At 31.9% G+C, this 23,120-nt stretch overlaps 1 pseudogene; it reads right to left on the bottom strand.

Moving 5' to 3' along the window:
* Positions 1-243: 243 nt before the first annotated feature.
* On the bottom strand, positions 244-19,693 carry LOC145273697 (histone-lysine N-methyltransferase SETMAR pseudogene; annotated as a pseudogene).
* Positions 19,694-23,120: the final 3,427 nt, after the last annotated feature.

Genomic DNA, 23,120 nt, shown 5'->3' with positions numbered 1-23,120 from the left:
CACATATTCTAGTACCTTACAAACGACGCATTAGTCTGTATTTAGAGGGATCTGATCGACCGCTTGGATGTTTAAATACAGGGTAAACTATATGTATAGTTTATTTATAATTATATTATCATAAGCCTCCTTCAACTAGCATTGCGCATTTTAAAGGTAGGTTTATGAGGTTGATGCAAAAAATAACATCGCTTTTTGACATTCAACTTCAAAAGATCATAACTCTTTTCAAAATAAACTTTATTAATCGAAATAAGCACCATTGGAATCGACACATTTTTGCCAACGGGAAACAAGTTTAATAGTCCCATGAGCATAGAAATCTGGGTTTTGGAAGCGAGGAAGTCATTGAAGGCATCATCTCGGCTTTTGATACATTTTTCGCGCAGGAAGTTGTCGAGATGCTTTAAAAAGTGATAATCGGTGGGCGAGAGGTCCGATGAATATGGAGGACGGGGCAGAGTCTCGTAACCCAATTCGTTCAGCTCAGCTGTGTAACACGCGTGTGAGCATTGTCATGAAGGAGAATTGGCCACTTCACATGGATCAATTTCGGGCACATACGTTGGAGCTTCTGGTACATTCTGTCACTTTGTCAGCAGTACTTCTACGCCGTGATAATCTAGCCCGGATTCATGAAACTGTGATGGATTAAAGCGGCTGCAGATTACCAAACAGTCAGCATAACTTTTTGGGGGTTCAATTTCGCCTTCGGGAAATGTCGTGGATTTTCTCCGACATCTAACCACTGTGCTGAACGTCGCTGGTTGTCGTAGAGTATCCATAACGTTACAATCCACTCGGGAAATGGGTTGTTTATGTTGTGCAGAAGGAGCGTAGAAGACATCGCAAAACGACGATATCGTCCAATTCCTTCGTCACCCATTTATCCAACATTTTTGACTTAGGGAAGGATTTGCTTTAAATGGCGAACGACTATTGAGTGTTCTTCTCGTATGGTTTTGCGAGGATCTGCTTCAATTAAGGCTTTCAAATATTCGTTATCTACCGCATTCGGCTGGCCACCACTGCTTCCATCTTCGAGGCCATCTTCACCATCTCGATAGTTCTTGCACCACCATGGTGCCACACGTTCGTAAGTGGTTCCTGGGTCAAACGCATCATTGGTATCACGAGCGACCTCGGCAGCTTTTCGGCCAAGTTTGAACTGGAACAAGAAAGTTGTGCGGGTTTTACTTTTGTTCCGTTGTTGAAAAGCCTGCAAAAAATGAATAAAGAGATTTAGAACGGTAACGAATAACACGACTCGATGGAGTGAAAAAACGCGCTTCGAAATGATATATAACATAGCAATATATATCATGGAATTAATTCAGAAATTATATATAAATTAACATAAGTAAGAAACAATATTATTTTGCACCAGCATAACAATAAGCTTACGAGTTTTTCCTGAGACAGTGTTCAGGCGTTTGCTGTGGAACACAATCTGACAAAATCTCTATGTTTGTCTGCTAATCTCTATATCTTTATTTATATAAAGTGAGCTGTCTGTATGTTTTGGAGTTTGTTTGTATGTCTGCTGCAAATGTTTGCCATCCTTATTCGACTGGGCTAAACCTGATACCATCTGAAATGGAAATGCCCCTTATGCATAATATGTAACAATTAGAAAAAAGATTCATTCTGTGGTCATCAACTGAACCACTTTTCTCTTTTTCGCAAGTCACGCAAGCGTATTAAACTAAAGCTATGTTTAAAACGCTTATTTTGCAAAATCATCACGTCTTAATCACTCGTGGCCGTGTGCAAAAGCAGTTGTCCGTACGTTTTTACCTGTTTCCCTTCTTTCGGGTTTTGGGTTCAAGACCGGCCAGCGCAACTCATGTTTTTTTTTGTTTTTTTTTTTGTAGTACGGCTACTCTACTGTCTTGATTGAAAGAAAAGTTGTTTTGATTTATTTACTTTTTCTTTTTATTTTCTGTATGGGGGAACTTTTTCAAGCGCATAGCAACAAAAAGTGCTCAATGTCCGGGAAATAGTCTATTCTCTTCGTATCTCTTCATGCTGAAATATATGGGGGGGCGAGTTGTCACGTATTTCTTTTTGTAGCGATTACATGTTCGTGTTTTTATCTGTTCTTTTATTATTGAAATTTTTTTTTTGGGGGGGGGGGTATCGATCTTACCCACGATGACGTTGACATACAATAATTAAAATGTGTTCAATATGGTTAGTATAGCAGTTGCGTACGAACTGAATTTCATGTGGTCCCAGGCAACACCGAGTATCCATGCCAACTATATATAAAAATTAAATTCTATTTACATTTCCAGTCATAATTTTTATCGGTCAAGCAGTTGAATATCAGGATGCAGAGTCTAATATGACTGTGAATCTGTTATTATAACATTTGTACACTGATGATAGACTTATGTATGTACGTGATAATAATTCATATGTATTGATAAAAAAATATCAAAACGATGGATTTATTTTAGTCGTTCCCCCATTGTTTTTCTTTTTGATAGTTTGATTTTATTTTTTTTTCACCCTCCATTAAATTTTTCCTTCCGTCTTTCTTTTGACCATGGATACAAGAAATAACTCAGTCCTGCTTTAAGGTCCTGGATATGACCTTAAACTATATCCGATGGTGAGGCCCCAGCTTGTGGGCTTTGGGGAGTGTGGAACCACCTCTTAATTGCCATTGTTCCCAGGTCTATTCTGACCCAGAGTAGTAGTACCAGTTAGGGTCCCAACTATGGGTTAAATAGAAACATTTTTGAAAAAAAAAAACCCAAATATTCTATTAAAAATGTTTTCTTCAAAATCACTGGATCGGCATTAAATGACCTAAAAAGGGTTGATATGCCGTAAAACAAAAACAACCAACCAACAATCCTTCTTTTTTCAACAGCTATTATATAGTTTAGTACCCTAAAAAAATAATGATAAAAATACTATGTGTACATCCGTGTATGTATTAATACATTGGTATCCCTTTGCGTTAATTTTGATTATCTATATTTTAATGATTTGATTTTCTTTATTATTGTATCGAAAATTTATTTGGATTAAATGTAGAATATTTTAATAATATACACGTCAAAGTCTGATAGATTACCTGAATTTCTGTGTGACTTGAAATCATTTAATGATAAGGAAGTCATTAATTTTCAGATTTTTCTTCTATCTCACTCCGATCTTATGTGTAATAGTGATTGTTAAAATAAAAAATAAAATAAAGTAAAAGCCAAATTACATTTAGAATTGTTTAATGCTTGTCTAAAACTTTAATCCTTTGAACTCATTACAAGCAAAAGACGAAGAATATAAGACGAAGTATTTCAAAGATAAAGAAATAAGACATGTATGCTAATAATCGATTCGGCGACAATGCTACATATCAAAGTGCTGACGCAATTAATATCACACACACGGGCACGCGCGCGCGTGCAAAACCCATACACGCACACACGCACATATATATGTAAGTGAGAATGCGTGTGTGTGATGACAATTCTCAACATATGTACTCAAAGATTTTTATCTACAGACTTGGAATTTGGTATATAAGGTATTCGGACTTGTGAAAGATTTTTTAATCGGTCTTCACCCATTTAAACAGGCTGCTAATGGGTATACATCTAAAAATTATTGCGTTCGGATCATTGAGAATTTATCTGTTTTATAACTGTGTCATGAATGCGCATGCGTGCCTCGTTTACATGAAAAATTACTTATGGTAAGAATAATTACCTTTGAAAAATCTTGTTGAGTATCCTCTAACGCTGGCTTAATGGTTATCGTAATTGACTTACTATCTTTTGATTTTGGTTCCGATTCAGCCCGAGTATTTTTTTTAATTACAAGAAGTGAACTGTCAAGACAAAAACAATAATACTCGCATGCACATGTCTCAGCTTCCGATTTTACTTCATCTTTTTAAGGAAGTTTAGCGTTAGGTTTTATACCAACGGCATTTCTTTTTATTTTAAATAAGAATTTAGCGTTAATTAAAATATAATATTCAAGGTAATAGTCATAAATATCAGTGTCTCTATTTCATATAAACACATTTAAAACATTTTTTTTCTGTCAAAAGTATATATGAGATATGTTTTTTTTTTAATTTTAAAGTAAAAGAACCATTCTTTATTGAGAAATATTTAAAGCAACGGAAAACATTTGTGTTAACAAATAAAATCTGACTGCCCGCGATTTTAAACTGAAATAGCGAGTTCGGATTAGTAAGGGCATCAGCAGCAGCAGCAGGCGCAGCAGCAGCAGCAGCATAATAATAATAATAATAATAATAATAATAATAATAATAATAATAATACCATTAATAATATTATTATTAATATTGATAATGATAATAGTAATAATATTAATAGTAATAGTAGTAATAGTAATAATAATAGTAATAATAATAATAGTATTAATAATGATAATGATAATAGTAATAGTAGTAATAGTAATAACATTAATAGTAGTAGTAATAATAATAATAATATTAATAATGATAATGATCATAGTAATAATAATAGTAGTAATAGTAATAATAATAATAATATTAGTAGTAGTAATAATAATAGTAATAATAATAACAATAATAATAATAATAATAATAATAATAATTCTGATTTCGCTTATGAACGTCTCTCTGGAAAGGGATGGGATTCATTTCCAGAGGATTTCCCTTAATCCCTGGTTCAAACCAGGAGCTTCAAAATCAAGGGTTTTCCTAAGGATGTTGGTGGTACCTATAATTGCAGAGGTTTGAAGGTCGCCTACAATATCGGGGATTTGTAGTTTTTTCAATTGTCCTTCCAGACGACTTGATACTACTCCTAGTGTACCAACTACAACTGGGATTATTTGTGATTTAACCCCGTGTATACACCTTATCTCCAAGACCAATGGAGCATAATTGCTCCACTTTTCATTCTCCTTCTCTCTCACATTCTTGTCCCAGGGTACTGAGAAGTCTACAATCTGCCAGTTTTTTGAGACCTTGTCAATGACGACCAAATCCGGACGATTATGTTCCAATTGCTTGGTCGTTATGACACTTTTGTCCCACCATACCTCTACCTTGCCATCCGTACTTGCTCTCACTTCATCAGGCACCTCCTTAAGCCACTTTCCAGCACACTTCACCCCAACTCTCTTACACACCTCCCAATATATATGGAGTCCCATGCGATCGTGTCTTTTGCGGTACTCTCTCTGGGCCAGTCCACTACACCCTGCTGCAAGGTGCGCAATTGACTCTGAGGTCTTACCACAAATCTTAGAACCACTTTTTTAACAATCGTGTTCCTAATGTCTGCTCTAGTGCTGCACAAACAAAAGCTTCAGTACTCTTAGCCAGATACACAGATCTAAGCCATTGCCATGATCTTTTATCAGCCACTTCTGCTATATCCTGGAAGAACTTCCATGCATTTTCTTCCTATCCAGTTCCTCTGCCCTTTCTCTATCCATACGTTTCACATAATCAGCCCTGGTCTCACATACCTCCACTTCATTGGCTACAGCCTTAAGCATACACTCCCCACTTCTAACCATAGGCTCCTTCAACGACATCTCCTCGGTTCTAACACAATCTTTTACACTTTTCAATCCTCTCCCACCATCTTTCCTCTTTTGATACAGCCTTGCTACGCTACTTCGAATGTGAAATACACCAAACATTTCTAAAACATTTCTTGTTTTGATATCCATGGCATGCAAATCCTTGTCAGACAATTCTAAAATTCCCGCACTGTATCTCAAAACACTGACTGCCCATGCATTTACTCCTCCATTAGATTTCCTCCATACAGTTTCGACTTTGCAATTAGTTTCACTCTTCTAAGATACTCCTTCCTGACTTTTTATTTCATTTCTCTGTTCAAGATGCCTACACCCTCCAGCACTCCTAAATACTTATATCCTGTATCTTCTATTTCTTTCATGATTTCTCCATTCGGCATCACTATTCCATTCGAATGAACCTTTACTCCTCTTTTCATCACCAGCACCACACATTTACTAATCCCAAACTCTATGCCTATGTCTTCTGAGTATGTCCCCACAAGTTCTACCAGTCTCTCTATTTCCTTTTTATTTCTACCGAATAATAATAATAATAGTAATAATAATAGTAATAATAATAAAAATAATAATAATAATAATAATAAAAAATAATAGTAATAATAATAGTAATAATAATAATAAAAATAATAATAATAGTAATAATAATAGTAATAATAAAAATAATAATAGTAATAATAATATTAGCAATAATAATGATAAAAATAATAATAATAATAATAATAATAATAATAATAATAATAATAATAATACTTAGGCAATGTCCAAATTTTTACAAAATAAAATTAAAAAATAACAATAATAACAGTAATAATAACAATAATAATAACAATAATAATAATAATAATAATAATAATAATAATAATAATAATAATAATAATAATAATAGAAATTATAATGAAAAGAAGAAGAAAAAGGAAGTGGAGAAGAAGAGAGTAAAGAAGAAGGTTGGGATATATTTTTATAAAAGAGTTCGATGAAAGCATCGAACTAAATATCTTTCAAAAAATAGAATCGCTTTAGATTCTTGTAGTAAAAATAATAATGAAGATAGGATATAATTTAAATTGTTAGGTGAAAGTAGAGAACATGTAAAAACATTAGTGTTCGCTTTCCCCAGTAGCAGCTTTAATAAAAAATAATGATAATAAAAATCAATAAAAGATTTATTAATAGTAATTTTAAACAAAATTTTAAAACTATTAGCAATTACAACAAATGTATTAGTAATAATATATTTTGTGTGAATAATTTGGAATCTGGTTTTATGTTTGTGTATACTGAATGATTACTGTGACAGATTATTATTGTGTAGGGGGAAACATATTCGGAATAGTAATTATAGGATCTGTATCAAAAGCGACACTAAGAAAGTTGTTTGCGGTGTTCGGAAATAGCAACTGAAACTCGGAAAAAATCATTGTTCTTAAGTTAATGTGATTGTTCAACTGGTGATTGTCTGCCTGTTACAACGTTGAATTCAAGATGGAAGAAAAGTAAATTCACACAATTGTCTCATTTCAATTCAAGCGAGGTCGAAAAGGTGCAAAAACAGTTCGCAATATCAACGGAGTGTTTGGCCCAAGTACTACTAGTGAACGCACAGTACAATAGTGGGTGTAAGAAATTTCCTAGCGGCGACGAAATGATGAGCGTAGTGGTCGGCTATCGGATGTTCACAACGGTCGATCAACAGCTTTATGCGAAGCAAATCCACGCACAGCTGAACTTGCTTCTGAATTAGACGTTAAGTATATGATGATTTTCAAACCCTTGAGAGGGATTGGAAAAACAAAAATAAACTCGATTAATGGGTGCCTCACGATTTGAAAAAAAAAAACGCCGTTATTATGTGTCATCTTCCCTTCTTTTGTGTCACAAGAATGCTCCGTTTCTTGACCTGGTTTCGACTTGCGGTGGAAACTGGGTTCTTTTCGACAAACTAGCTTAGTTAAAGATTTACTCTTTGATAGCATATATATATATATATATATATATAGATAGATAGATAGATAGATAGATAGATATAGATATAGATATATATTATCAAATATTAAATGATTTTATTGACCAAAACTAATGCAGACTTTTTGTAATAAATAACTATATTCATGTATTAAAATTAAATTCAATATTTTGATTCATAACAAACTTCATAAAAAAACAAGTTTATATATATATATATATATATATATATATATATATATATATATTGTTTTTGTCTTTTTCTTCTTTTTACGTACCATTTTGGTCTTTAAAACCGTTAAATTTGAAATTTTCATTCTATATAAACAGTGCTTTAAACGGTAGCTTTTTTTTTTACTTAAATAAACGGTAACCCAAAACAAACAAAAGCTAAATGGAGGACAACTAGAACATATGCTGTAGATAGGAGGAAAAAGGCCAAAGACCCTAGTGTTTTGATGTGATGTTTCAAATATAATAAATTAGTTATAACCAAAATTTCATTTCATTCGGACAAAACACTAAGGAACGAGACCTCATTATAGTTGGGGGCCCGTTTTTTGGGGGGTCAACCTGTACATGCAGGACCGGTGTTTCCACTGAATCTGACATTTGAATTCTACATTTCGACAACATCAGAAGGTAATGTGCTAGGCGCCACCACCACCACCATAATGATACGTAAAAAAAGAAAAAGATCAAAAAAGAAAAGACTGCATTTTCCTGATAGAATTTCTGTTATGAATCGATATATAGAATTTAATTTTAATAACTAAATATGTTTATTTATTACAAAAATTTTGAACTTGCTTTGGTCTTTATAATTATTGAATTTAGAATTTCAATTTCATATCAATAGCGTTTTAGACAGTGGCTTTCTTATTTATATATATATATATATATATATATATATATATATATATATATATATATATATATATATATATATATAAAAGAAAGCCACTATCTTGGGTTAAGCATTTCGGGAAGTGACATACAAATTGCCATTAGCGTATTAAGCGACGCTCTTTGCGTTTATTCATTTCCCACACAGCAGCAGCTGTATAGCGTAATGGTGAGAAGCTGTGACTGTCATTTGGGCGATCGGGTTTCGATCCTTGCTTGAGACAGTTGCCTGTCTAGCCGCACTAATGAGCTGTGAAACATCGAACAGTACTGTATGTGGATGACTATATATATATATGTGTGTGTGTTTGTGTAGTTTTTTTTTACACAAAACAGACTAGCTATATTTAGTAGTAAAGTATTCATAAATCTAATCGCCACTCTCAGTTGAAAACCAGGAAGTTAAATGGCCCTGCATTTAATATCCGTCAGCGGGATGAATTTGATGCAATGTTTTGGTAAAGTCATATTACATATACATGTTTCTAGTAAGGTAGATGTGCTACATTTGTGCTCAGAGGATACCATCTAGCAAAGCATTGAAATCGCGTAGATGAGGGGGAAGGTTGCTAGTGCTTGCATTAAACAGTAAGAAATATTTTTTTGCTATATAACGTTAGTGATAAGAGGTGGTGCTACAGGAAGTTGTGTAGACGACATATCGGAAACTCGCGGTAATATTGAGTTGGGTTGGCGATATGCTGAAATAAATCAGTTTAGATTGGCTCTGTATATAGAATTATCGTCACTGGTAAATCTGTAAAGATCTGAATATCCTATGTAATAGCAAAATTGGGAACATCTAGAAAGGAGAGTTGGAAATAAGTCATACACTATCCACTATGACTGCGAAATTCCTACCGCTACATACCTAGAAAATGGAGCTATTATTAGTGTTATGGGGCAAGAAGGTTAATGTTGCAATCCTAGTTGAAGTAAGAGCCCCTCGTGATTCTGGCCTTAACAGAGCAGAGAGGGAAAAATAACAAAACCCTAAGGACTTATGTACGATATGAAAAGAAACTGGAATCTTAAGAAGGTATCATACGAGTCGTTATAGGGGCAACCCGGATAATGTAGAATAATTTCAAAAACTATCTGACGAATATACTCAGTTAACCAAGTGCAAAAGAAATACAACAATAGCACTTAAAGATACGGTTAGAATCTTAAAACGATCTCTCGGTTGGAGTAACTAAACTAATACAAGAATATTTGGCATCCAGTAGAAGCCCCATCCACAGGAAACACAAAGTTATAAGAAAATTAAAACAAAAAAGACAGAATTCTCATGTAGAAAGAATTTCCAGATTTCAACTCACACAAACCAATATTGCACATTACAAATTATCCGAATCTTACTTTATCCACCCATCACAACTTAAAAATAAATGTTTGCCATTATTTTCTATGCATAAATGTTCTTCGATTTCCTTCTGAACAAGCAATATAATACACATAGATGCATAGAGGAAACTGTTTATTTTTTTTATTCTTGAAGCTTAGCGTCAGACATTTTGTCTCGATATAAAGTGAATTACTCGAGAGATATGTAAATATATACTTCCCAAAAACTAATCATGGGTTACCGTCGACAGCTATTAGAATCAAGATATCTACACGATACCTCGTCCTCGCACTAGAACAGTAAGCAATAAGGTATGGACATAAAGAAATTATTTAGATTGTTTTGTCATCCAAAAGCTAAATAAACACTATATCTATAAAAAAAAACATATATCTATAAAAGTGAGAACGTGTGTGTGAGAGGACAATTCCCAACCTAAACGGATTTTTTATCTAAACTTGAAAATTGTTATATATGGTAATCAGATATGAAAACACTTTTTATCGGTTTTCCTTAAGAAAATGGGCTGCTAAGGAGTCAAAATTAATACATTTATACGTGGGCGGGTCCTCGCATTTTTATTTGTTTGCTAACTGTTCAACGAATGCGCATGCGTGAATGGTTCGCATGACAGGTTTATTATGTTTAATATAAGTAATTTTGTAAACAATTTTTTAAAGATCATGTCAAGCCGGCGCAATATTTGTGTTTACATACAATAACTCTTTAGAAAAACATAATAATCCCACGCAAATGTCTCAGTTTCTTTCTTTTGGCATATGACTTCATTTTGAAACGAATTAATAGCAGGCAACGTGTGAAATTGATATATTATTGTCTCGCTCTGATATTGATATTATATAAAAAGTATTAAATCAAACTTGATAATGCACTGAGTAACAGATATGCAAGCGACAACATAAAGTTAACTAATTAGCATATTTCTTCAAAACGCAAGCGTTAATTAATTTCGCATTCATTACTATTGGATGTTTGGTTTCGTTTCGCTATTACGCATAATTATATTATGCATAATTTCTACATTCTGCGTAATTGCGAACAATTTCAGATAAAAACATTCTAGCGCGCGGACATATATATATATATATATATATATATATATATATATATATATATATATATATGACATAATAAAGACGGAGCGAAAAGTCGCCTTGTCAGTGTGTGTACGAAAAGTCTTTATAATCTAGAGAAAGAAAATGGCTGATACTTTTAAACATACGAAAATCTACCATACGCGAAGACGAAATAATCAAAAAATAATTGCTGGTGGTCTTGAACAGAATTCAATCAAGAGACGCAAGTATCTCTATTGTTTAAACACATAACAAACCACAAGATGTAAAAGAAAATATAGTCCTGTTATGAAGCAAAATCTACTTTAGTAGCAGGGTGGAAGTAGGTTTGCTTAAATATGAAATTGTCATTTCTCGAGATTCCGTATATATTATATATATTATTATAGAGTTGTGATTTAAAGTGTAAAAAAAATGATTTCGGCTGCCATCGGTTTGTGGCGTTAGCACAGTCACAACGTGAACTGGTTAAAATAAAAAAAAAATTAAATATTAAACATTAAAATAAACTACGATAAATGTACAAAATGTATGACGATTTTTTTTTCAATTTTTACAACTTAACCCCTATTTAAACTGGCTAAAGATCAATAAAAGAACGGTCCATAAAAATCCAATCATTCGAGGCCTCTAGCGTCGCTCGGTTACTTTTAGTTTCGGAGGAGATAGAGTTTCAAAATATGGAAACAGACAGACGTATAGCATTTCATATATTAGACTAGCCTGGAGTACCCGGCTTTGGCCGGGCGTAAAATACGCTTAAATATATTTTAAATCGTCCAGATTTCGTATAAATTATAACAGAATTGTGATTTCAAAATTTAAAAAAATATTTGGATGTCATCGGCTAGAATCGAAACCGAAAGCAAAACCGTAGCATTTAAAGCTGGCAACGTCACCACTACACTAATGTGACACACATATGAACTGATTAGAAATAAAAAATTAAAAATAAACTAAGATGAATGTGCAAAATGTGCAGAGATTTTTTTTTCAATTCGGATCCATTTTTGATGACTTTTAAACTATTTTAATCCACTAAAGACCCATAATAGAACGAGCAGTAAAAAAATCCAATCATTTAAGGCTTCTAGCACCGCTCTGCGACTTTCTGTTTTAGATGCGATAGAGTTTGAAAATATGGAGACAGACAAACAGTCATATAGCGTCTTATATATTAGATATAATGCCATAAAAATTGAAAGCATATATCTCTTTAAAAAGACAAAATTGAAATCTGCATAAAAATACAGAATGTGGTTTCCTTTTTTTTACATACGGAAAAATCGTACTAACCAGTAATATACACAAAGAAATGAAACAGATTTTGTTTCCGGTTGAACATAAAGTAAACAGAGATTCAACAAGCAAAATGTTATGTTAAGCGCACATAAAAAATATACAAGCCTGTTATTATAGGATTTGTTACTCTACAAAACTGTAAAGTTTTCTAAAAAATAAATCTAGGAGTAGACATTTAAATACTGCCCACAACAGCATTATGTGACACAAGATCAAGAAAGTGAGGTGTCCAGCAAGCTCCCCTTAAGGAGGAGCACTCTTGCTTAACAAAAATTGTCTGAGCATATCCACAGCATTACTCGGTCAGGGCGCCTCGGTCAGCAAGCAATAAACTTACCCCATCCGGAAGCTGTGTAGCAAGACCTGGAAGGGTGGACCTCCTGGTTGATACTCAGACGGTGTATCTCAGTCCGACATGAACTCGGCCAGTTCCTGGCCTCGCCCCTGTCGGGCTGGTTATCAAATACGGATTCTTGACTGGTACTTTTCTACCAAGTTTTCAAGCAACAGATACAGCAAAGATACTAATCCTCAACATATTTAACCTGAGTAATCATTTTTTGTTACAACAAGCGCGATTATAAAATTAAATTTTGCCAAAATAATTAATTCAATTATACGGATATATACGGAACTGCTTATTACAAAATTGCATTATCTCTTACAGTTGTGCTACTAGAAAGTATTTTAGAAAACATGGGCCGGTTATGAAATAAACTTCTATCTCTGTCAACCTCCTAGTTAATAAACACAATGACCTTAGCCTACCTAAATTCTAACTTTTCTGCACTGTTTTCATTACTAATTATGCAGTTTTATATAACGTAGATTTTAACGAGAAAAAAACATAAAAATGAATTCAAATCCTAAGAGAAGACAATGATTTTGTCACAAAATATAACGTACATGAATTGCGTTCACCTTTATGATATATAAAAAGATAAAAGATAAAAGATCTATTTGTGTACAGATGCATAAAAACATAAACAAACGTATTTTAGTTCTTAAACATGAGGGAAAGGAATTAAAAAAAAGAATTTTCATTATTTTTACAGAAACTAAAATACATTTTTCCCAAAATTTCGTATGAATAAACATAAAATAAATTTAAACACAGATTAAACAACAAGCAAAAAGATATTTTTTATTTCAAAATACAAAACAGAAAAAAAGACAAAAATATGCACTAAAATGAAAATTCAAACATATTATTTTTCCGTTTGAACATAAAATAAGCAGAGTTTCGAGAAACAAACTAATATGTCTAATTTATAAGAACACACACAATAAGTATATTATTATATAATTTACTAGTGCAATATGTGAAAATTCCACAGGAACTCTTTCATATGAAATATATTGATGAGGGCATTCTGTTAATTATAAGCGTAAATGGAGACACCCTGATATTATTGTAGCTTTTTGTTTAAACTGCAAAATATTTATTTAAACTAGAGTTTATTTAAACACCCGGCGTAGCCAGGTCGTAAAGTAGACGTAAACATAGTTTAATTCTTGCAGATTTCGTATATATTATTATAGAGTTATTTTTCCATCGAGTTTTATATATTATATAGTTGCCATATTAAAAAAATTATAAATCCATATGACTTGGGGCAATCAGATTGAATCGAAACAAAAACTTATAACACACCCGCTATCTTATTATCCAATCATGATCATATTTATTGGCACGGTTAATTAAAAACCTCATTTTGTCTTAAAAATCCTTCAGAAATGGGTTAAATCAAAGGAAATCACAAAAATCACATTCTGAACTGCCTTTTCCAACTTAACAATCGAATCTGAAAAAAAAAATGAATAATAAAGGAATTACAAACGATATTTTTTAATTACCTTGTTCAAATTTATTAGCACCGTATCGATTGTATAGCTTTTAGCCTTAATTACTTGCTGTAGTCGTTTATTATAGTTTTTCACTAACGTGTAGCATTCTTCAGCAGTAAATTTAGCCCATTCCTCCTGACAATAATCCTTTAACTGAGCGAGATTCTTAAGCTTCCTCTCCGTTACCCTCCATTTCAAAATCCTCCACAAATTTTCAATGGGATTGAGGTCCAGACTCTGGGATGACCACTCCATAACATTGATATTGTTGTCCTCAAGCGATTTTTTAGTCAAATTAGCCGAACGCTTTGGGTCATTATCTTGCATGAAGCGCCAAGGTCGACTAATTTACAGCTCTCTAGAAGAGTCCTTCAGGTTTTCATTCAGGATTTTAACATAATACTCCTTTTTCCTGATTTCTGTGACCTTAACACGTCGTCTTAGTCCAGTGGCAGCAAAGCATCCAAAAAAAAATAAAACCGCCTCCGCCGTGATTCACAGTTGGTATGGTGTTTTAAGGTAAGAAGGCTTCGCCAGATTTCCTGTAAACAGAAGAAACACTATTATGACCGATTAACCCAAATTTGGTTTCCTCGGACCATATAACATGTTTCCAAAAGGCAGCATCTTTATCCATATGACGCTTTGCGAGGTCTAGCTTTTCTTTTAGATGCACAGGTTTCAATAAGGGCGTCTTCCTCGGGTGACATGCTTTCAAACGAGATCTCTTCAAAACTCTACCAACTATGTGTCAAGACACATTCACTCCAGAGCTTCTCTGTTCCTCTACAATCTCCTCACCAGTGATCCTTGGGTTTTGGTTGACACTTTGAACTATTTTTTACTCTGCTCTCGCGGACAGTAGCCGTTTTCTCTCCCTAGCTCCCAAATTCATAACGTGACCTTGTGAGTGTACTTCGTTACGATGTACCGAACGTAGATTTGGTAAAGTTTAGCTCCTTAGAAATCTTATCATAGCTCTCCTCTTTGGAATGGCACGCTATCGCACGCTTCCTTAGGTATTCGCTGTGTTCTTTAGTCTTAACCATAACGAGAGTTCCATGATTTAAAACAAACGCTGTCTAAAAATTATCTGAAAAAGATTTTTTTTTTAAATTAACATTAAATAAGCATAATAAGGCTACAAAAAGGTCGCGAAACCATATCAAACATTAAAATGGTTGTAATTTTACTGGTAGTAAATGAGAATAAGCCGTGCCAATAATTTTGAACACGGTAATTTAAAAATTTCGTTTGTACTTTCGTTTTTTACGAGGTCGCCTTAAACTTAACTTGATTTTGTCTTATAACAAACATGAGCCTAAATTCAATTTTGTCAAATTATTAGTCAAGTCTTACGAATGAATATGATACTGTTTGACAGTACCATTGGTTTATATAATAACTTGCTGCTAGTAGAAGGTATTTCAGAGCATATACCTTGGGATTCAAACCTACCTGAAGCCTAACTGGATTCCTTCTTAGATCTATTGTGCCGTAAAATAAATTTCATAGAAACTATTTTTTCATTTTTAAGTATATACTAGACTACCCGTGACGCGTTGGATCAGTATGTTATATTAGCTATAGAATTACTATATGAGTGTGACACTTGTGACGTAAAGAAAATAGTTTTTTGTGACATAACAGAAACATTTCTATGAAAGCATATTAAAATGAACAACGAATATAGATAGATTTCTATGATTCTTTCTGTTTATAATTGTTTATTTTTGAAAAAAATCAAAAACTTACAATTATTGAATTATAAGTGGGTGGCTATACTTATAGGTAAATGTGCACTGAACAGATACCATAATATTTAAAGTAAAATTCAAATTTTTATATATCTTTTAATTTAAACGCGAAACGTTAATTTAGACGCTGAAACGTACACAGTAAAACTGCGTTTTATTGCCGCGTTGATTATTTATTTGTAACGCAATTAAAAAATAACATATTTTCGGGGTTATTTATTTATGTTGGTAGTGTGGAAGAAAATGTATGAATGTTTTTAAGAAAGGCGTATTAAAAAATGGAGAATAAGTAAAAAAAAAAAAAAAGAAAGGCAGTAGGTAAATCGTGGTTGTAAAATGCTCTTATGTTTGTCAACTGGTTAAAGTAGATTTATGTGTAAGAACATTGCGTTAAAATAAATTAAAAGTAATACGGGAATGAACGATGTAAAAAAGGAGAAAGTTTTATAATTGTTTATTTGGATTATTTCAACGCGAACAAAAAGGAGGCTGAAAATGTACATTGTAAAACAATACGTTTTATTGTCGCGTTAATTATTTAGTATAATATATATATATATATATATATATATATATATATATATATATATATATATATATATATATATATATATATATATATGGAACAGGTCGATGATTATACGTATTTGTAATCACTTTTTGCGTTTGTTTCCCATATCTTGAAGGTTTTTTATTCAATAAATTTAATATATACGTTTTTCTAATGACATCCGTTTGTCCGAACGAAACCGGCTTAGTGATTTGTGTTTATTTGTTTACGCTGTTATGGGTGTATATTTACGTGTGCATACGCAACCGGAAGTCATAAACCGGATGTTGGGTTACAAAATCTGTTACAAGGTCATTTGAGTGTTATAATTATATATATAAGACATTACTTGATTACACAATTAATTTTGGCGAGGGCTCAAAGAGTAGTAGTAGACGTAAAACGACCACCTAAGAAGTTATATCTAAGAATGAAATACAAAATGTATGAATTGTGCTACAATGACAACTGTCATTAAGAAATAGAGGTAAATACATTTCGTTTCTTTTACCACGATCTCTTGTAACATATTGACATCGGTAGCGACCTAGGGTAGGAGCCTCCTGGAGGCCTAGTAGCTTAGCATTATTAAATACGTATTAACTACGGGATTTAAGTGAGAACGATTGAAAGATTAATAAACAAGAAAGTAAGAATTATTGTTAGAAAGAAATACAATGTCGTTCATAAAAGTCCGTCTGTTTGTTTACAATACCACGTCAGAATGCCCTGGAAAAATCAATTTTGATGAATGTTAATTTAAATAATAAATATAAATAAAATAATGCAAATAAATAAATTATTAATCAGTGATGTTTAAATGACACCTCTTTATTTATCGCAAATTGAACTCAAAATAAGAAGTAAATAAAAATAATGTGGTGAGATATACACGGAATTATACATAGGATAAGTCGATCTGTAGTCCAATGATCAACCACTGGGCTGCATCTCCAGATGTTAATAATTCTGTTGTTGTTTTTTAAGAAGAAATGATTTGCTGAGATTTTATTATATCCCTTGGCTGGTGTAACGTAAAATGTTTCCCTGTAAATTTTTTTTTCTTTTAATCTGTATGAAAGAAAGACAATATTTAGTGTTGGATTTTTTTCGATTGTCAATAATTATCGGATGCATTCTGTACAAAAAATATTAAAAGATACTGCCAGCCATAGAAAAAGTCAATCCGTGTGAAATTTGCCAAAGATAGGTTCAGCCGTTTCGGAACATCTGGAGCAAGAAAATCACACACTATATAAGTGACTATATATATATATATATATATATATATATATATATATATATATATATATATATATATATATATGTATATATATATGCATAGATGAAAAATTAATATAAAAGGTATATAGATGCGCAAAGTTACTATATATATACATATCTATATCTATATATCTATCTAGATATCTAGATATACATATATATATATATATATATATATAAAATGATACAAAAGTATATAGATGTTTATATTTTTACGTATTAATTTCATGTGTTGACGTGCAGGAATACAAAATCTTTAAAAAAACAAAATTTTTCTTTCATATATATATATATATATATATATATATATATATACATATATATATGTGTGTGTGTGAGTGTGTGTATGTATGTATGTACATATATATATATATATATATATATACATATATATATATATGTATATATATATAGAGAGAGAGAGGGAGAGAGAGAAAAGCTTATAGTAAACAGAAAACTTTCCATATATGCATACATTTTTGTTTAAAAAATGTTTTCTCCCAAACTCCCCTTAGAGATTTTGGTATACAGATATGAAAATTCATATATAAGGTATTTGAACCTATGAGAAACTTTATATTATATATATAAAAAGTGTGAAAATGTTTTTAAAAATTGTCATTTGAAGGTCCAACGACGGCATTACGACTATGCATACATAATGTAGTAGCTATTAGTTTATTTTCTAATTTTTAACGTTAGCCCAGTCCTAAACAGCAAAGGACAAAATAAATTGCAAGTTAGGCGTTACGGTTTCGATTCTCGGTGGTGACGCACGCGTCATTATATTTAACCTTTTAAATTGTTTCTATATATTTCCTCCAATATATTATAATAACAAAGACGACATCTGCATTAATGAAAATATCATATTTACGCATATGTTACGACGGGCAATGCCGTCGCCCTATATATATATATATATATATATATATATATATATATATATATATATATATATATATATATGTGTGTGTGTGTGTGTGTGTGTGTATTAATTATTTACTTCAAACGTACTGCGTTTGTTTATATTAATCGTAATGGATTAAAATACATTTCTTATAAATAAAGTTCTTTATCTCTTCTCTATATAAATAAAATGAACTCATTTTTCGCGTCTGATTTTGACCTTAATAGGATTAAAAATCAAGATATTTCATGCAAATATAATATGCACAAACGGCAGAACAATATCTGAGGTGTGTTATAGGCTTATTATTTCTCAAATTCCTCGATAATCTTAGATTTCTATACTTTTTCTGCTGAGAAGTCACGGCCGAAATCGGTTAAGATCAATGGAAGTGGTAAAATATTTTCTCTCTTATAAATTCCTCCTCCCCCTGCCACCACTTAACACCGTTTGGGGATCGTTCACAAGGAATAGTTGAGAAGAGAACACCGGTTTGGCTTCGTAGTTATTTAATGTAAAGTTATTTAAAATCACTAAACTAAGCTGCAGTGTTCACTGGCGTAGTGGTTAGCGTGTTGGACAATTCATATTATATTTTCACGTTCGCGCCAACCTACCGTAGTCGTTTTTTTTTTTGTTTGTTTTTTTTCCTAAACAACTGGAATGGACTTTTCTTGGTGGCCGAACTGTTAACGTTGCAGATGTTTGTTTTTTTTCACACTTTATTTTCCTACTTTTACTCATGACTCCGGGTTTGATCCTTCCTACTTACCTACCATAACATTTTTTAAAACTCCCCCCCGTCCCGGAAACAAACACTCGGGCAACGCCGGCTACCCCCGCTAGTAGTATAAATATTTTTATATAAGTTTAGAAAAAAGTCCAGGCATAATGAATGGCTTTTGGCTTTTTTATTGGTTTCATAGCATATATAATGTATTATGTTCCAAATGTTAAGTTCCAAATATCAGGTTTACTCAATTACCGATTTATTACTTTTTAAAGGGAATCAATTACAGTATTTGTTCGTATTTCGACTAACAAGTCTGCAAAATTATGTTCTTGCTATGTCCCGTACTTATAGATGTTTACATTAAATAACTCATAAAAACACCGTTTTAGACAACTTACATTGTTCATGTAACTGACAAGCTCTGCCATTGTTACTCGAAGTAAGAAACAATATTGTAATAGCTAGCTTTTGAAAAATAATATATATATATATATATATATATATATATATATATATATATATATATATGTATATATATAGAGAGAGAGATAGATTGATAGATAGATAGATAGATGGATAGATAGATAGATAGATTGGTATGAATAAAAAATAAAATATGCGCATTTACTTTTGCTAAGTTTTACCTATTGACGGATAGTATTCTTTCATGAAGATTAAATCGAATAAAACTGCTGAAATCTAAATTACGTTTTATTCTGCGAACCACATTTATATCCATCGGTAATATTATTATATTAGAGTTAATAAAACGAGTATTAAACGCTATCATATTCTCAACGTTTTCATTATGAAAAGAAAGCAAAAACGAAAAGTAATCGAACTGTGTATTGCGCTTACGCGACGTCATTCACTATTCAATCATCTTTAAGCAATTTAGGATACCTACTTATAAAATAACACACAAAAAAAGAGGAAAGTTTTATGATCAAATAAGTACTTCTACAACGCATGAGAATAAAGTATCAAAATGCAGTCACGTTTGTAGCTTCAAACCAAAGTATCTTAAACTGATTATTGTATTATAAACTGAAGATTCACGCATTTTAAAACAAGCTAACTAAATACCTCAATATATATATATATATATATTATATATATATATATATATAAAGATATATGTAGAGTTATTAAGTTAACGAATATACATATATATATATATATGATGAAGATAATGGAAATAGTATTCCGACAAAATAGAGAAAATAAAAAAGGAACAAACCGTATTATGTGTTCACCAACGTTTCGTCTTTATTTCGAGACTTCCTCTGGGTGAATGAGATTAAGAAACCAAAAAATATACCAGTACAAAATATTTGAAAAAGTTTCACGTGCACAGTGTGACGCAGTTCTATTTAAGAGAAACGGAAAAATTGATGTTGGAAATTCAAAAAGGAAGGGGGGGGCTGGCGCTGCTAAAGAGAAGGAAATTTTAGTGACGTCATATAGTCGTTAATTTAATTTTAAAACTATGAACGCAAGTTTATATTCTTATTGGGAAAAAGATATATCTGTTGAAATTTAAATATAAGTTATAATAAATTACACAAAAAACACTCATTTCATTCCTATTACAAACTTATATTTAAATTTCAACAGATATATCTTTTTCCCAATAAGAATATAAACTTGCGTTCATAGTTTTAAAATTAAATTAACGATTATATGACGTCACTAAAATTTCCTTCTCTTTAACAGCGCCAGCCCCTCCTTCCTTTTTGAATTTCCAACATCAATTTTTCCGTTTCTCTTAAATATAACTGCGTCACACTGTGCACGTGAAACTTTTTCAAATATTTTGTACTGGTATATTTTTTGGTTTCTTAATCTCAATCACCCAGAGGAAGTCTCGAAATAAAGACGAAACGTTGGTGAACACATAATACGGTTTGTTCCTTTTTTATTTACTCTCTCTCTCTCTCTCTCTCTCTCTCTATATATATATATATATATATATATATATATATATATATATATATATATATATATATATACTAATCCTCGCGCGAAAGTGCAGGACACAAAATGTTTTTAATAATAATAATAATAATAATAATAATAATAATAACAAAGAATTTCGCTGGCGAGGACTACTATTGAGCGTAAGCAGTTATATAATCCTTTTGAAATTTCCATCTCTATTTTTTCTCGTTGTCTATTGAAAATGTTTAATGAAACCTATATGAAATATGTTCCTGATTAATTGTAAAGATTTTCTACTCTGAAAGAAGTTTTAAAAAATTAAATCAAAAATGTTATTTTAAAGCCTTTGGTTAAAAAATCAGATTTTCTAAATAATTAAGACATGTATGTCAAAGAGGGAGTTGCAAAAAAGAGTTATGGTGTGAAGAGAAGTACAAACTGAAATAGAGAGTAGGAGAGTTTTTATAAATACATGCAAAACCACATTCATTTTTTAATCCAAATTAATAAATAAAATATAATCTTAAAAAGATACGATACAAGTTAGAAAAGCATTTTATACCTTACTTTGTAAAATGTATAAAAGTGCACTTTAAAGATAAATAAATTTCAAATTGAATATTGTACCTTTATTTTTAAAGCCTATAGTAAAAACATTTTGTTTCACAATTTTCATGCCTTGATGAAATGCTTTTTTAACTTATATATATATATATATATATATATATATATATATATATATATATATATATATATATATATGATTTTCAGAGTGTGAGAGATTGTATATAATAAATTCCACAGCTAAACAACGTCGCAGCTCACAAAAGCCATGACAGTCAACGAACCGGAAGTCCAAGACTCGAGTTTCGCCCTCATTTGGGCTCATCAGTTAGACACATCCGAACTCAGGATTCAAAACCTGATACTGTCGCATGCGAGGCAAGCACTCTACCAACCGAGCAAACGCCCCGCACACAAGAATTTCTATTAACCAACACAGATCAAGCAAACCGCGTCGAAATCCGATTGTGAAATGAACCTACTTCGTCTCGACAAAGGCGCGGCCATCCAACCAGTCAATAACCCAAGCCAATGTCTCACAAGTAGGAATTTTTAACTCGAAACAACGACGGTATCCAGCAATGCTAATCAAACGAGCAACTTATAATACGATTTTCAGAATGTGAGGTATTGTATATAATAAATTCCACAACCAAACAACGTCGCAGCCAAAAGAGCCATTACAGTCAACGAACCGGAAGTCCAAGACTCGAGTTTCGCCGCAAGAGGCTCGGGTTTCGAATCCTGAGTTCGGATGTGTCTAACTGATGAGCCCAAATGAGGGCGAAACTCGAGTCTTGGACTTCCGGTTCATTGACTGTCATGACTCTTGTGGGCTGCGACGTTGTTTGGCTGTGAATTTATTATATATATATATGTATGTATATATATATATATATATATATATATTGATTTTGTTTGTTCTTCCTTTTGAAAACGATTTTTAATTATGAATTATTAATTGTTTTACTCAATATATATATATATATATATATATATATATATATATATATATATATATATATATATATATATATAATATGAAGCTGGATGTCTGTATGTGTATGTGCGTGTGTGTCTGGGCACGAATAGACGCCTATATGGTTGACTATTTAAAAAAAAACTGATTACATTTAATGATAGAAGATATATCGAGAAACAGAAATGGGTATGTTTCATCTGGAAGAACGGTGGTTTATAAAAATTGTTGGGTGTGTGTTCGTGCCTGGTCCACAAAGTATGGAAATAAAAATGTAAAAATTAAAAAAAACACGTTTACAAGTGTTTTTTTTATACAGATGTACATAAGAATACTTTGATAAGTATATTTTAGGTTAAATAGGGATGGTA

This window comes from Euprymna scolopes, unplaced genomic scaffold, assembly GCF_053919585.1.
Source record: "Euprymna scolopes isolate OS-2025 unplaced genomic scaffold, ASM5391958v1 sca136, whole genome shotgun sequence".
Classification (NCBI taxonomy): domain Eukaryota; kingdom Metazoa; phylum Mollusca; class Cephalopoda; order Sepiida; family Sepiolidae; genus Euprymna; species Euprymna scolopes.
The sequence above is the reverse complement of the archived record's forward strand: the minus strand, read 5'-3'. Positions and strand labels throughout refer to the sequence as shown.